Source organism: Myxine glutinosa, chromosome 1 (assembly GCF_964187855.1).
Source record: "Myxine glutinosa chromosome 1, kmMyxGlut1.1, whole genome shotgun sequence".
In the NCBI taxonomy this organism is placed as follows: Eukaryota; Metazoa; Chordata; class Myxini; order Myxiniformes; family Myxinidae; genus Myxine; species Myxine glutinosa.
The window spans coordinates 379,977,188-379,995,333 of NC_136261.1; positions in this window are offsets into that span (position 1 = coordinate 379,977,188).

Below are 18,146 nucleotides of genomic sequence, written 5' to 3' on the forward strand. Positions count from 1 at the left end.
ATCTGCTCTACATATCACTACCCGCCAAACATAACAATATGTTCATCTGGATTTTGAGCTATTCTTGTATCTATAATTATTTTTCCCATAATGGGATACCAATAGGATTTGTTGACGATTTCTAAAAGAGTTTAATATTTCATAACTTTGAGAAGTTGATTTTTATTTAATATTTTAACCAAGTCTCTCTTTGTGGGTTTAGCAATATCTGTATCGGGCCAGTCCTCAATTGCAAAATTTCCGTGTCTATGTTCTCATTCATAAGGAATTAAAAATTTTGTCCCCTTTTCTCGTAAGTATCTTTGAATACAAAAATGATAATTCTCTTGAAACCTTTTTCCTGCCATTTTATATTAAAATGTTTATGTTTTGGAAATATACATGAGATTAATAATATGACAGGTCAGGCCGCGCCCACTTTTTGCTGAGCCCCACCCACTTTTGAATAAGCCCCACCCACTTTTGCTAATCCCTGCCATTGCATCATTTTCAGTTAGGGTATCCCGAATCTTTTAAGTAGACGATTATTTTCTTTATTTTCCTCCGCAGTGCGTTGTCGAGTTATTTTCTGTAATGCCTGCAATCTTTGAGCAACCTCATGGTCGTGCAAATTTTTATATTTTTCCTCCCTCTCTCTTTCCTCACTCTCTTCCTCAACTCCTTACTCATCCCTTGCCACCATTAAACCATCACCATCATTCCTACCACCATAATCATCATGATCAGGCCTTGAAAACATTATTTCCAGTAGACTTTGCATTTCTTTATTTTCCTCCTCAGTGAGTGGGTGTTACCACGAGTATTTGATTAATCTCACTACTTTCCACATTTTTATATTTTTCCTCCCTCTCCTCTTTCTCTATTTTTCCCCTTTCCTCATCTCCTTTTTCTCACTCTCTTCTTTCTCCCTCTCCTCTTTCTCTCTTTTTTTCCCTTTTCTCACCCTCGTCTTTCTCCCTCTCCTCTTTCTCTCTTTTTTTTCCCCCTTTCCTCATTCTCCTTTTTCTCACTCTCTTCTTTCTCCCTTTCCTCCTTCTCCTTTTTCTCTTTTTCCTCCTTCTCCTTTTTCTCCCTCTCCCTTCTCCTCCTTGTCCTTTTTCTCCCTCTCCTTCTCCTCCTTCTCCTCCTTGTCCTTTTTCTCCCTTTCCTCCTTCTTCTCCTCCTCCTCCTCCTCCTTCTCCTCCTTCTCCTCCTCCTCCTCCTCCTCCTCCTCCTTCTCCTCCTCCTCCTCCTCCTCTTTCTCCTTCTCCTTTTTCTCACTCTCTTCCTCATCCCTTGCTACCCTTAAAGCATCTGCCCATAGAATATTATACATATATTCATCTGGATTTTGTCCTATTATTCTATCTATAATTATTTTTCTCATAATAGGATTTGTTGACAATTTCTAAAAGAGTTTTATATTTCATAACTTTGAGAAGTTCATTTTTATTTCATTCCAACAGAAGTACCCGGATTCACTCGGGAGGTTTCATGGGAATTGGGGTTATGAGTGGGTTCCCAGCCACTCGGATTTTTTATTCCAAGTTTACTCCTGGAGGCATTTGGCACCTTCATGGCGATGTTGTGGAATTTTTTGATTAATCTAATATTAGCCTTTGAATTGATTTGACAAGACTCAAGAGAATTAAATGTCCACACTTCGTCTCATAAGACAATTAATGATTTAATGACACATAGTAATACTTGATTCACTTTCACCAAAGGTATTTACTGAATACACTTCCATTTGAGTTACACATACACGAATAAAACGAAATCACCACGCTACATTCTACACACATTCAGACAAGAAAATGAACCAAGAACTCCCCGAGGGTGCCGTGGCATGGCTTTTTTATAGTCAGAGATCAAAGAGCGGGGTCAGCTAAGTTTCAAGAAAGATAAGTCATTTCGTGTCTTCAACTCGTTGGGTCAGCTCTTTTTCTTTCTTCATATGCAACTCTCCCGGCCATAAAATGTCAAGTCATAGAGAAAACAGAGATTTCTAACATCTTACAAAATAAACAAAGCCTTCTGTTTCTAATAGATAATATGCCTTCGTATGACTGAGGAGATCGGTTGCTTCTCAATCTCTTGAAGAAAAACAGGGTTGGAGAAAGTTCGAATCAGTGAGGGTTATTCATCATTGTTTTAAATCTTATATATATATATATATATATATATATATATATATATATATATATATATATATATATTGTTGCGGACATGAGGATTATGTTTTTTTTATTGTGTTGTATTGTATAGTAAATTGTTGTGCAATATTGCTTTATTCTGGACCCTCCTGCCTCCAGTGTTGTATAAAGGTCAAACGGCGTTCCCGTAGTTAATTCCCTAAAACAATCACGTCAGCCAATCATAGATTTCCCCCTGGTTGATAGTTATATCTTTATTATGTGTATTAGGGTAAGGCCTTGTCTTCCATTAAGATGACACTCCATTGCACCAAGTGAAATAAGATAGATTCCCTTCATTCTTCATTCCCATTCCCAAAACCTCCATTTCCCCTTTTGTCATTGCCAAGCCTCGATTGCCAATTACATCCCCTCCAAAACCACCATTGAACATGTGCTCAGCTCGGGGAAGAAGGGCGTGCCCACCCATGGTCATCAAGGGCGGAGCCAGAGGGCCATGCCGGCCAATCAGGGCCGAGGCGAGCTGACCGCTGGGCATGTCCTGAAGGCCGGCGGCTTGATCACCGGAGGCGCTATAAAAAGCGCGCGCGCAAGGTACTGCGAGAGAAAGATCATCCAGGGAAGCACAAAGCCTGCTATTCGTCGCCTTGCTCGCCAAAGTTGGACCAAGCAAGAGAGTTGGGCAAGAAGCAAGCACGTTTTTCAGTTGTGTGGTTGGACCAGACGAGTCCTGGCAAAGCACGCGACGTCCACAGAGCAGCCGCAGCCACAGCAGCAACGACAGCAGCGTGGGGCCTTGACGGCAGTTCCGGAGCAGGGCCGCGAAGGAACGGCGGCTGTTAAACGCGCCGATCGTGCTGCAGTACCATTGGACCTTCCTCTCCCTCCAGCCATCCACCTCCTGCCTTTCCATCCTTCTTGTGTACGTGAGTTTGTTTTGTTTGTTCTGTCCTTGGGTTGATTAAGTTGTATAAGCTAGCGTTGCACTGTGTCCCTAATATCTTCTGTATATTATTTTATTATCTTTCCTACTTCCTTGGTTACTTTGAGCATGTAAATAATAGGAATAAATTTAGTAGTATTGCCAACCTTTTTTTCTTCTTCTTCTTCACATCCGTGTCACTTTTGTCTTTTCCATATTGAATATCTGTGGCGCGATCCGGCCAACGTTCAGGAATCAGGTTAGTCGGGGTAACTGTTAGGGCCGCGGGGCCTCCGCTCGGCAAAAACCAACATCTTATCCGCGGTCCGTAACAATATATATATATATATATATATATATATATTCATTAAGTTTACGTATTTTCAATGGCAAAGTCGAGGCTCGGGTAAATCTACTTGATTTACACAAATTAATTTTCTTCTTCTACAATCCTCCATCTGATCATATAATGATCACAAATATAGAAGCCAAATTAATTGTTTGAGTCACAGGTTGACTCCATTTAGATTAACAATCGTTCAGTTTTTTAAAATTTGCTTCCACAAATTTATCTCCACCTATGGCATACACCATTCTGATGGAAAAGTTTGTTTGTTATTAGGCATCGTCTTGTATGTTGAATTTTTTTTTTTTTTTTTTTTTTTTTTTTTTTTGTATACAAGATCGAGGCTCGTGAAAGAGCGAACATTAATCACACAGAAAGACAAACCGACACATAAAACATATAACATCGGGAGCGGTAGACAAGATGGGGAGAGAGGGGGAAGGACACAAACACAACATTTGAGAGCAGGGACCGAGAGACATGGAGACATCGAGAGATCTGAGAGAGGGCGAGGGCTTTGGCGGGGGGGGGGGGGGGGGGGGCATGGGAAGGGGGCGGTGGGAGAGGTATAAAACATATGGACACTGCCAGGACTTCCAGGAAAGAAGTTGGAATTTCAAACAAGGTGGATCTGGGGTGAATTAGCGGGGGTAGAAAAGATCAAGGTTTTGGATGGGGGAAGATAAGAGATGGTGGTGAACAGCTGTTTTAAAGACCTGGAGGGAGGAGTGGGATTGAAGGGAGTGAGGGAGTGTGTTCCAGAGGCGGGAGAAAAGAGGAATGAAAGAGTGAAGGTGAGCAGAGAGCCGAGATTTCGGCAGTTTAACCATCAGAGGGTTGCTGGCAGATCTTGTGCGACCTGTAGGAATATTTGGGGGACAGAGCACAGAGAGAGCTGGGGGTGCAAGGCCGGAGAGGAGTCGGTAGAAGACAGAAAGACCACCTACCTGCCTGTGGTGAGTGAGTGAAAGGCCCTCAGAGATAGCTTCATCGCGGGAGATTCCAATAATTCTGAAAGCTTTGGTTTCAACAGCGTGAAGCCGAGCTAGGTGTGAGGCAGGAGCACCGGCCCATAGGGGAGAACAGTATTCCATTGAGCTGCGGATGAAAGCCTTGTATGTGGTGAGGAGCTCAGGTGTGCCGAGGAAGGACTTCGCATGACGGAGGATGCCCAGTCGGCGACTGGCTTTGGAGGCCAGCTTGGAAATGTGGTTTTCCCAAGAAAGATCATGGCAGATAGTGAGACCCAAAATCTTGAGCGACAGAACTTCTTGGAGAGGATTGTTGAGAAAGTAGATGGGAGGGTTGTCCAGTCGATCTTTTCGGAGAGACATAGTAAGAGTGTGAGATTTGTCAGGATTGAAAGACATGTTCCACTTGTTTGACCAGTCTGTGATTTTTGTCCAGGTCTTCAGAGAGTGAGGAGGCAGCAGACTGCCGATCTGAGGGAAGAGGAATGGAGCGGCAGAGAGTGGAGTCATCAGCAAAGAGATAGAGAGGATTTTCGAGAGAGTCAGAGAGATCATTGATGAAGACCAGAAAAAGCACGGGGCCCAGAACACTGCCTTGGGGAACTCCAGCCTGAACAGGAAGAGGAGATGAGAGAAACCCATTCAGGGCCACACGTTGACGACGACTAGAGAGGAAGTCCGCCAGCCATGCGTGGAGATTTCCATGGATACCAAAGGAGGAGAGTTTGGTGAGCAGAGCGGGGTGCCAGACCGTGTCGAAGGCACGTGATATGTCGAGGGAGACAGCTCTAATTTCCTGTTTGGCATTGAGGACCTCCATCCATTGTTGAGACAGCAGAAGCAGCATGTCCAGAGTAGAGTGACCTGGTCTGAAACCAAATTGATGATCAGAGATCAAGCCATTGGAGAAGAGGAAAGATTTCATATCCGAAGCAATGATGGATTCCATGACTTTGCTGATAATTGGGAGAAGGCTGATTGGTCTGTAGTTGCTAGGATCTGTTTTTGCACCTTTTTTGTGCAAAGCGGTGATGTTGGCTGATTTCCAAGCAGATGGCAGTTGACCTTGAGCAAAAGAGAGGGTGAAGAGAACAGAGAGAGGGTGAGATAGAGCAGCAGAGCAGGATTTTAGGACCCGTGGGCTGATGCCGTCGGGTCCAGTTGCAGAATCAGAGTCGAGGGTTGACAGAAACTTTTCCACCTTGTCAGGAGGAAAGGACACGGAGTCCAGGAGCAGCAGGGTACGACTGGGTATGGTGGGTACAGAGAGGGATGGGTTTGGGACACAAGATTTAGAGGCAAACACAGAGTTGAGGCATTCAGCTTTTTCACGTGCGGAGTCAGCTGTGTAGCCGTTTGAGGTAAGGGAGGGGATGGAGGGGGAACAAATACCAGAAACGGATTTGACCAGACGCCACCAGGATTTGGAAGAGGGAGACAGATAAGAGAGTTCGGTCTTGAGAACGGAGAGATATTGTTTCCTGGCTCTCCTGAGGGTGGACACACACTTGTTTCGGGCTTTGTGAAAGGAAATGAGATTTCCTTCCGTTGGATTTGCTTTCCAGGAGACGAAGGCAAGTTGTTTCTGGGCAACAGCCTCACCACAAGATTCCGTGTACCATGGACGGGAGGAAGGGTATGACAACTGAAGACGAGATGGGATAAATCTGTGCATGAGAGAGAGCAATTTACTTTGGAAGAATTCCCAGGATGAGTTGATGTCAGAGGTGGTAGAGATGGGAGACCAGTCCAGATGATTGATGGCTGCTTGAAGACCGTGCCAGTTGGCCTGAGTGAAATGCCAGACTCGTCGACGCTGAGCAGGCTCCCTGAGGATGGTCAGAGAGATGTCCACTTTAACAAGGACATGATCAGATGATCCGATCGGAGCAGAAGAAGAGCAGCAGACATTTTCAGGGAAGTTAGTCATAACCAAGTCCAGAAGAGAAGATGTTCCGTTGACTGAGATCCGGGTCGGGAAATTGACAGATTGAGGAGGGGGAATTCCTCCATCGTTGACAGTTCAGTCTGTTGCGGAGCTCTTTTCATTCAAGTGATCCTCTGCAGCAGGATGAACGCTGAAACTCTGTGCTCCTGTCATCAAGGAGTGACCCTTACAGGTCACAATCTTCTCTGTATCTTGCAATGCACAATCTGCCACATTTCAGCAGCACACAAGCCATTGCACGTGTAATCACCAATATGGTTCGTAGATGGGCAAGATCACAAAACGACCCTGCACAACAGGCAGCATCACTGCCATTTTTGCAACAAGCATTAGCAGATCTCCACCAAGGCTGTCGTCCAGTTTCGTCTGACCTGCCCTCTCAAGAAGAGAGTGTGATGAGCTGCACAAATCCAGCTCAATCAGCAGAGTTGTGTGAGATGAGGACCAAAGCTGGAGGTGCATCGATGAAGGCTCCAGGATCATGATGTCCAATTGATCCATGATGCACACCATAAACAGCCAGCAGAGCCATGAAGGCCCAGTGTCCAACACGGTCCATCAGTCCCATCCAGGACTCGTCCTCCTTTGGCAATCAGCAGAGTCGTGATGTCATGTTGGAACATCAGGCAGGAGCTGTAGTTTGACATGCCAATGGAAGAAAACTTTGGCAGTTGATGTGAGCTCCAAAAACAGGTGTGTTTTGAAGCAGGTGGTCGCTTTCAGCCCACATATAACAATGTGGTTCAGGCAAATGGTAGTCTAAGGTGAACCACAATTTTCAATTTTCCAAAGGAAGGTGTCTTCCCATGTTTCGGAGGTGCATGCCATTTTAATTTCATCTTGAGCCAGCCAAATTTACTGACGATAATCTCCAGCAATTCTTCCAAAAGCCTCTTTTTTGATCAGCCTGTTTTCGACACACTGGATCGAGCAGAACCATTTTAAAAACATAGAATTAACACATTATGACTGACAATGTAATCAATATCCCGATTATGTCCGACCTTATAACAATTTACATTGGTTCACAAGTTCCCTAGAACATTTGAAAGATTGTATTTCATGTGTAACACCCGAACAAAACATTAAATCAGGGGTGTACATGTTCTTTTAGCATAACCAAAGTACATATGAATGTATTCAATAAATCTTCAAAATTGTTTTTCTCTTTTGCTGACAAAACAAAAAATACCCCAAATTCTATCACCCAGAATCTCAAATCTTATCATGTATTTTCATCAACATTTGCACAATCATGGGGTCCTCTCACCATAAGGTGAGAAGGAAATCAATCTTACTGTAACTTTTAAATACTTCGTCTTCTTTCATCAACCTTACTTTCATATTTTACTTCCAAAATATCTCATGTAATTCAGATGCTCAATTTTTCCAGAAAACATTTCCCAAATCAAATCAAAGCAAAAATCCAAAATTAACCATTCATGTATTTTTATCATAATTATCACAGATTTCCTTTGTGTCAATTCCCAACAAAATCCATCTGTATATGTTTCACATTACTTTCAGCACATAATTCCTTGAAATCATCATTACCTCCCTTTTTCTTTATTTTATAACAAATAAAACAAAAACAAAATAATAGGCCTCAATTTTCCCATCCTTAACAATTTTCTTTCACATTATTTTCATTATCTCACATTCATTTTTACAAAATCTGTTGCCAAGATCTGTATTTTTCTCCTCTCCGTTTTATTGATATCAACCATTTTCTCTTGCCATGGAATAGTCCATTATTCATATAAATAATCATAAGAGTTCTGTAAAACATCTCCATCTTTAAAACTTAGCCAATTATTTAAACCACATGTTTTCCCCCCAAAAAATAACAAGTCACATTCTTTGTATATTGCCAACATTGTTCATCGTTTAAATATCATCCAGAACTAAATTTTTATAAACCATCAACTTGTAGATGCCTTATAACAATAGGATGTAGATGCATAGGGCAAAATGGAGAACATTGTCATGGGGACTGCAAGTCTAACCCCCGCTCTTGCAGGGAAAATGGCCTTAAAATGCCTGTTGTTGTTGTTGTTGTTGTTGTATCAACTTGTAGATGTATTTATTTATATCCCATTAACCCAAGACCTCTCAATTGCTTGGTTATATTTTAGTAATGTCATATATCCATATTTCTTTTCCAAAATGTTCCTGACATACATATTAATCCCACTAGATCTCAAGTAACCTACAATCCCAGAAATCCGTAACAGTCCAAATTTTCAAAGGACAGATAGTAGTTTTCTATATACCTATGGAACAGGTGCATTAATATGTAACAGCTGCATGCCCCCAGGGGCACTGTTTGTTTCCTTTTTTATTCACCTTATACATATCCACACCACTTACTAAAAAAAAAATACTATAAAACACATATAGACCGAGCGCCAGCGAAATTTGTTCAACCGGAAAGAGACAGAAGGTTTTATTACATGAGGTGGTTGATCGTCCATCACTGACTGAAGGTCGGGATTGCTGCCGGGTCATAGCCTGTTCCTTAGGCCTACAGGTGACCTTTTCGGGTCACCAAAAATGCACTTATTCAACCCAACAGGGACAAGGAAACTAATTGCACCATGACATTTGGTAGGGACCGTAGTTCACCAAAAGTACCGTGACAGCAATTTTATACTGTACATTTTCGAGAACAGCAGCTTTTTTAAAAGGTCACGTGACCACATTTATTCAACCCAAGAGCGACAAGCATCAAACTTGGTTCATATAATGCAATGGTTATTGCCAAACACGAAAATACCAATGACAGCAATTTTCTCCTGTACTTTGACCTTGACAGCAACCTTTGACCTCGACACACCCACAACGCAGATGCTTATGCAATCCAAATGTGACAAGTATCGAACTTTTTAAAACGCGATCTTTATCTAACTATTCTGCAATCGATTTCCATGCTTCCGCCTTTTTTAACCGATCCCTGTATTCGGCAGCCCACACAGCCCATACATTTTTTGAGTCGCCCCCCGGGCCCCCCTTAGAACCGCCCCTGCAGGTGTTTCCACTTGTGAGAAACTCGCTCGTGACAGAAATCACGACTGAAGCTGTTTACATGAAAGTCTGAAGGCTTGCTTGGGACTAGACGTGTTATCATGGAGAATGAGGTGAGTGTCTTACTGATTCGCGGACTAGCAATCCTTTTTCTCATGTATGTTTTTCTCGACTGTGTCTGTATTACCTGAAATAACTCATGTCAGTCCATTGTTCGATTGTGGCATGTCCTAACCCTATAGGCACTGAATACAAAGGTCAAGTTTTGTTTGAAATTGGTTTTGTACTTCAAGTAACGACCGAAAGATGGCAGGTGTGTGTATGGTGTCCCAACAGACTCCACAGGTATTAGATTGTACAGGCTGACCAGCGACTTGGTTGCCACTGTGGTCGTTAAAATTTGAATAGCGGGGGGTGCCTGGACGCCTATGTGAATCCGTCGTGCCGATAGGGCTAATATCAATATTTTAGGATAGTTGGTGCCCCTTTTTCATCTTTTGGCTTTTGTTAGTGTAAAAAGAGCAGTTTGCATGAATAGTCTGCTCGAGAACGACACCAAATTCAGTTTGCGACACCAAATTCAATACGGCCAGTGAGAGTTGAATCGCTTTAGGATATGTACGTCATGTTACAGACGTTGACCAGCGATTGAAATCCGGAAGTAGGTTGCCCGCATCCAGGTCGCTCAAGTGGGTCAAGGTCAAATTAGGCCTACAGGAGAACATATTGCTGTCATTGGTATTTTTGTATTTGAAAATATCTCCATATCGCGTTTTTAAAAGTTCGATACTTGTCGCATTTGGATTGCATAAGCATCTGCGTTGTGGGTGTGTCGAGGTCAAAGGTTGCTGTCAAGGTCAAAGTACAGGAGAAAATTGCTGTCATTGGTATTTTCGTGTTTGGCAATAACCATTGCATTATATGAACCAAGTTTGATGCTTGTCGCTCTTGGGTTGAATAAATGTGGTCACGTGACCTATTAAAAAAGCTGCTGTTCTCGAAAATGTACAGTATAAAATTGCTGTCACGGTACTTTTGGTGAACTACGGTCCCTACCAAATGTCATGGTGCAATTAGTTTCCTTGTCGCTGTTGGGTTGAATAAGTGCATTTTTGATGACCCGAAAAGGTCACCTTGTATTGGTCAAAAGGTCAAAAAAAATTGATTTTTTGATTCAATTTTGATTCATCAATTCAATTTTGATCAATTCAACATCAATTTTGATTCAAAAAAAAAAAGCCTAAGGTACAGGCTATGACCCGGCAGTAATCCCGACCTTCAGTCAGTGATGGACGATCAACCACCTCATGTAATGAAACCTTCTGTCTTTCCGGTTGAACAAATTTCGCTGGCGCTCGGTCTAATAATTCCGTTCTCCCTTCATTGAGGCCATGTTTTCCTTCTGGTTCAAATTACTCATTTTATTCAATTAATTGGAGCATCCCTTTATCATTTTTTAAATGATTTGTGATAAACTGATCATTTGAACACAAATTGAACAAAATTAATCAAACAAAACACTTCCATTAATTCGACATTCTTTTCACAGCACAAAGTTCACTTGAACATCCTTTTCCTGGATACTCCCTCTTTATTTTTATTTTTTTACAAGAAAAATAACCTAGTTTTATCATCAGATTTACAACTTTCATATTTCCACTTTCACTAGTGAATACAAATGGCACCGGTATGTAGATGTCACAAGTTATCAAAATGTATGGTGTTGGGATATATATGTATATATCATCCACTGGATCGTAATTTCAACCATGCTTCTCCACTTGTAACCCAAATATTTTCCATTAAATATATAAAATGAATGTTATGAATCTTCTCATTATTCGAAAGTTTACAAAATGTCCCAAATCTGGATATTATTTTCTACTGTGGTTATATTAAACCATTATTTTACAAAATCCAACTTCCAATATACTGAAAAATGCTTTGCTGGACCCATGCAAGATCCATCACAAATGTTGCAAACTTCCCAAAGACATATCTTTCATTGTCTTTGAATTGGTGAACACACACGTTTCGTACTTCCACTTTATGTCAGGAACCATTTAGAATGGTGAAAATGAATTTCATGATAGACTTACCTCAGCCTCTAAAAGTATTTCCTACAATTTTCATGACTTAGAGGTCGAAATAGCAAACCAATCCTTTTGGGGGCTAAAACTATCCTCAAATTCATTGCATTTATACCCTCCTTTCCCAACCTTGTATACCTGGCATCACGATCTCCTTAGATGACTGCTGTTTGCATCCTTGGGAAACGACGACATAATTCATCCCAACCAAAAGGAACTACCTCCAATGTGTACATTTCCATTTCACTAGAATTTGGCATCTGTATACATTTCTAATAATTACTCATTTGCTTTATGAATGAGCTCTTGTGTGGGCTAAATGCAGAGAAGTATTAATTCTGTGTTATCATTTCTTGTGTTATTAATTCAGCAAATCTTTACCCAGAACCCACTCCCCAGTACATATCAAAATATTACCGTTCTCAGGGAGCATTATCAAATTTCCTTTCACAAGTCATCCGGCTCATCTTAGTGAGCTCTTGTCCATTATCACATCTGTCTTTGTTTACTAAACATATTATCTTATTGTGAGGCAGCAATACTGTCACTTTCAGCAATGTCTTGAAAAATACACAAACCCATGCTTTATATACATTTGTTTGTGTCGGAATTCCATCATCATTATCATTATTATATCAAGGTGGGTGTCATTCAACTGGGAACCATTTATTAGACGTAAGTATGGAATGTCATATGCCAAGTCGCAAGGCCCACTCCCCACCCCCCCCCCCCCCCACCACCCCCTCCTCCTATCTGAGGGGAGGGGGTGGTTGTTAAATATGGTGAACTCACATGGCACTCGCAATGGGACTGTAATTATTTGAAAAGTCAGCTTATTTTACATCCTCTGTTACTGTAATATCATATTTAGTGTCTTATTCCATCTCAGGTATTAGCCAAAAGTATGCCCTGTAACTGCATACAAAACACATATTGTTGGTGGGTATTCGATAAAAGTTCATATACCACATTACCCTTTATCTTTCTTCCGTATATCTATGTAGGTTTTACAATATTTCCAACAAAATTTTCCTAATTATAATCAATTTATTTGCCAATTTTCCAAATAGTTTATTTAACATTGCCCTTCGCTCGATTTCTCAATGATGAAGAATACCACCTCTTCTTTACAACTATTAGTTCAACAGACAAAATTTCCTTTCTCATGAATGCACCTTTATTTATAAAAAAAAAAATTTTTTTAACCCCATAAGCCTTGATATGCAGAGATATCTGGAACCGTTATCATATTCAATATATTTTTCCAATGACTGCACATCCAAACCTAGATATTTTGAGTTTCGTAACTTTTAATACTCCAAATTTTCCATTCCTTCCCTCCCTGATCCTTAGATATAGGGATGGGTTCTTTTTAGGATCATGTTGCATTGATCATTATTTTCCCAAACAGTGTGAACATTAAACTGCACCATTACCTCTGCCATCCAACAATTAACATTTGGTAATTACTGTTACACCAACACCTAAAATATAATTATATTTGTACCACCACCAATTCCAAATTTACCAGAATGAATCACCACCAAATGTATCACTACCAATTGTAGTGACGTGTAAATACCAATTTTGCCAGAATTGGGACACTACATCCATGGCACAAACATCGCAATTTCCATCTGTCTACACCATGTCGCAACTCTAACCTCTGATGTCTATCGGTCTCCTTACACATTGATACTGTCCACCAGATTACACCCAAATTTGTCCATAAACCTCTGAGACACACACAACCTGTCCAAAGTTTCACAGTGGGGTGGGGTGCAGATCAATTCTGAAATAACAAAGAGGGTTTTGTCTGAAATTCGTCTCATGAAAATCCATCCAAGAGTCCAAAGTAACAGACAGACAAACACATAGACACACATAAGACCCCAGGGTCCCATCAAACTAACTTGTCCCCAGATCCACAAAACGAAACGTGTAACTTACTCAATGAATGCAATTGTCATCCCAATTTTCATTCCCTGTGCAAATTAAAGCACTCCGGAAAATTTGCAGCCAATGTCCACAACTGAAGTTGTTTCTCTGACTCCAGGCAGTTACATACAGTTACATACGTCCCTGCTTACATCACAAAAGACAACAGGTAATCCGCTATCAACAGACACCACACCACACAGAAACCTTTGGCAATGCAACAACCGAACTCCCAAGACAGCAACAACAAAACGTCGAATCCACATCAATGGCTCACCTAGCAGCTCATTGTGTCCCTGTCTATCTCTTCTTGCATCTACACTGTTCACAGCAAGTCCAATTCATCCTTTAAGTCACATGTACCCAGAGTATATGTAACAACCACTCAAACTTAATCCAGCTACACATACCGGTTTCCCAAAAACTCACAGAGCAGTCCAAATCCAGACCAGTCATGCATTTACATGTAAATATTAGGTATAGTATCTAAAATTAATCAAATGGTCGACTTGCAGCTCACAGATGAAAAGCTTGTATCTTTAAGATTGATCTAAGCTTCCAACATTTCAAATCGTCACTTGAAACGTCAGCTTATATCAAAAAATACTTGCTCATTTCTGGAATCGCACGTTCAACCTTTTGTGTCATGAGTCATGACACAATATCTATTCAAAATATATATTTTCCATTTATACATTCATAGAAATGTTAGCGTCGGTCACAATCCGCGTGGATTGTAGCTGTCAGCCCATCTGCAAACATCAATCACGTCGAATGTATTTCACACATATACATTCTCATTTACCCATGACTTACACACCATTTTCAAAGCACACCATTTTCACCATTACTGTTGAAACCAGTCTTCCTATGACAATTCAAGACACGCACACAATATTACTTACAACAATGCAACCAATTCCGTGCAAACAATTCCACGAATCACAAATCTATGACCAATAATACACATACCAGAACCAGTAAATCGCATAACCAAAACGCCAACTGTAAACCCAACCAGAATTTGTACATTTCCAGATCATCAAGAAATCAACACAAATCCTTATTACCTTCAATCAACTCAAAATGAAATCAAACAATTCAAAAACAGATCGGATCAGTGATCACAAATCACTTTTCCAACCAACACAAATCAAATCCGATTCCAGGAATCAAATCCAATGAATCAAATCATTAAATCTACCTTTAGGATGAAGTCAAATCAAGCCAACAGAAAACCACAATCAATTCAGGTCTAAAAGCAGAAATCGAAAAACACAGGAAGGAACAACCAACAACAACTGAAGCAACAATTCATTCAAAGCCACAATTATTTCAACACCAATGTACCAGATAAATCATACCAGATAAATCAACTCAGGAAAAATGCAATTCACCATGCACACAACACGATTTTATGCCCTTTAGCAGTTCACCGACACCAAGTCCAGCTCGATATCGGCAACAAAGCTGAAAAACACAACTGTCACCTTACTGTGACAAATAAGGAACCAACTCATTTCACACGAAACCAAATAATTGTTCATCACCCCTTCTTCTGCAGCAAGAGTAAGTGAGTGAAACAGTTAAGAACCACCACGACAAAATGCGGACACCTGTGTTAAACCGGTCGAAACCAGATCAGACCAGATCTGGTTTTGACAAAACACACCTGGGGTATTTCATGCGATCGAGCATCCGGTGTACCCGCTAACCGAATCTTTAAATGGCCAGAACACACACCAAATCGCACACCAAATCGCACACTTTTAGAGTTGTTTCACTCATTTTCAGAGCCCGTTGAACTCAAAATCGAATGAGATCTAACCAGATCACACACACTGAGCATTACACCTCCACCTGCGAGAGGGTTTTACACATGTACATAATACACCTGCACATACACCTTTTACACCTGTACATAATAAAGCAAACAAGCAAACAGGTAAACACACACTTTACACAATACATGGTCATTTAAATCAGAAATTGATTCTTTTGATACGTGACCAGACTATTTGGAGTGAGAAGAAAGAGATTGCAGTACGTGTGAGGTGAAGACAACTCCACAGGGCACAGAATTTGTCCTTTACCTTCGAATTTCTCTTTGCATTTACCTCCGCGCACTTTCCTGCGTTCTTGTCACTCCAGATCGCGCCAGCGTTAGCAGATGTCACGGTCGCCATTACTGTTGTGGAATTTTTTGATTAATCTAAGATTAGCCTTTGAATTGATTTGACAAGACTCAAGAGAATTTAATGTCCACATTTCGTCTCAGAAGACAATTAATGATTTAATGACACATAGTAATACTTGATTCACTTTCACCAAAGGTATTTACAGAATACACTTCCATTTGAGTTACACATACACGAATAAAACGAAATCACCACGCTACATTCTACACACATTCAGACAAGAAAATGAACCAAGAACTCCCCGAGGGTACCGTGGCATGGCTTTTTTATAGTCAGAGATCAAAGAGCGGGGTCAGCTAAGTTTCAAGAAAGATGAAAGGCATTTCGTGTCCTCAACTCGTTGGGTCACCTCTTTTTCTTTCTTCATATGCAACTCTCCCAGCCATAAAATGTCAAGTCATAGAGAAAACAGAGATTTCTAACATCTTACAAAATAAACAAAGCCTTCTGTTTCCAATAGATAAGGCCGAAAGAAATATATTGCTGGTCTCTGGTCAGACCAAAGTTCCAGAATTGATGCGGCGATGCGGTGTTTTTTTTGTTTTTGTTTTTTTTGAAAAGCATGGATTGCACATATAAAGGTGTTGTTTTGTGTCCTCATGCCTTGCGGTCCTCATCTGCCATGGCGTCATCCAGAGAGAAATTAAAGACAGCCAATCGGACTGGTAGGCCTTTTTGTAAATAATGAAGACAAGGTTAAGTTATTTTAAAATGTATTTATTCTGAAAATCATTAAGTTCTTCAAGCATATTATAGACTGCCATTTCGTTCTCGAGATCGCCTCGCCGTACCCTCAAACATTCCAATGCGTCGATCGCGTCAACACTGCGCATGCGCAATGGTCTAACAGGCCGATGGTCTCCCACGATCTCTTCTCCCAGTCCATCAGATTATCACAGACACTTACAACTTCATGACAATCGAGATAGGATCCAGGCCTAACTAACGAGACCATCCGCATCTCTCGAGGCCTTCTGGTTGCTTCACACGAACCCGACAAAGAACGTCTTCGTTTCAATAAAATTAAATGACAATATCCAGCCGATTGAATTCATGACGTCACGGTACACAAAACTACTCATATCTTTGGAATGGAAGGTTGGATTTGGACAAACTAAACGAAGTTTTGTAGGGGAGAACCGTACGCGAACGTTGATACCAATGGCGACCCTCACAGACGTATTTCCCGAGATAGCGCGCCGGCCTGGCAACAACAGGCACCGTTGGAAATTTAAAAAAAGAATTTGTTGACGCGCAGGGTCCAAATCGATGCGCGCGCTGACCAGAGACCGGAAATATATTTTTCTCGGCCTAATATGCCTTCGCGTGACTGAGATCGGTTGCTTCTCAATCTCTAGAAGAAAAACAGGGTTGGAGAAAGTTCGAATCAGTGAGGGTTATACATCATTGTTTTAAATCTTATATGTATATATATATATATATATATATATATATATATATATATATATATATATATATATATATATATATATATATATATTATATATATATTATATTTTTATATATATATATATATATATATATATATATATATATATATATATATATATATATATATATATATATATATATATATGTGTGTGTGTGTGTGGGGAGGATGCCTTGATCGTAACAGGAGTCCACCAACAGATTGAGAATGACGAACTTTATTAAATACCAATTATACAGATCTGGAGGAAAACGGAGACGTCTACAGCATGAAGGACCATCATGCCATGTCAACCTTCCTAACTGCACATCGATTCACAGTTCATTTATATAGGGACACGCTTTATCAGAAAATCTCCGCTAGAGTCCGGAAAGACAAAGGAACTTGCAAAGGGTCCTCCCACCGTCATCCCCAGTGGGCCAAGCCCCCCACAGTCATCCGTCCTTTCGTCTTGGAGGAGTGAAGCACGCACCGTTAGGATCCGGACCAGATGTGGTTTCAAGGCTCCGAGGTGACAGAAAATATAACTCACTGAAGGGGGATTGCATTCCTGGTTCTGATAAGGCCATAAAATGTATGAGGGCGTTCTGATGAGTTCCAGGTGTTGAATGTACCTTCCAGCTCACTTTCTCATTTAAACTTAAATCCAGAGCATATTTATCGTAACTCAAGCATCACTGTGATTATACGAAATATAGTTAATGTTTTAACAGTTTATCAAAAGGTTTATGTCTACAATCCAAGCATCCTACGTAAGGTTTCACTTTTTACACATATATAATCCGCCTTCCTGCCCGTGGCTCGAGGCGCCGTCTGCGGATAAACGAGAGAGTTTACGACTAGGCTATCTAGCCTTCAAAGGGCGCACGTATACAATGAAGCCATCTGTTCTGCACAGATGAAGCGAGTATTTTCTCATTTTAAACTATGGCAAAGCGAAAACCTTTTATTAACTTATGAAATAACATTTTTAAACAGCATTTATAACAGAGCTTATGCAGTAACACATCAGTCAAACGACATTTATAACAGAGTTTATGCAGTAACAAATCAGTCAAACGACATTTATAACAGAGCTTATGCAGTAACAAATCAGCTACCTGACATCCCTTCCTCTTGTCTCG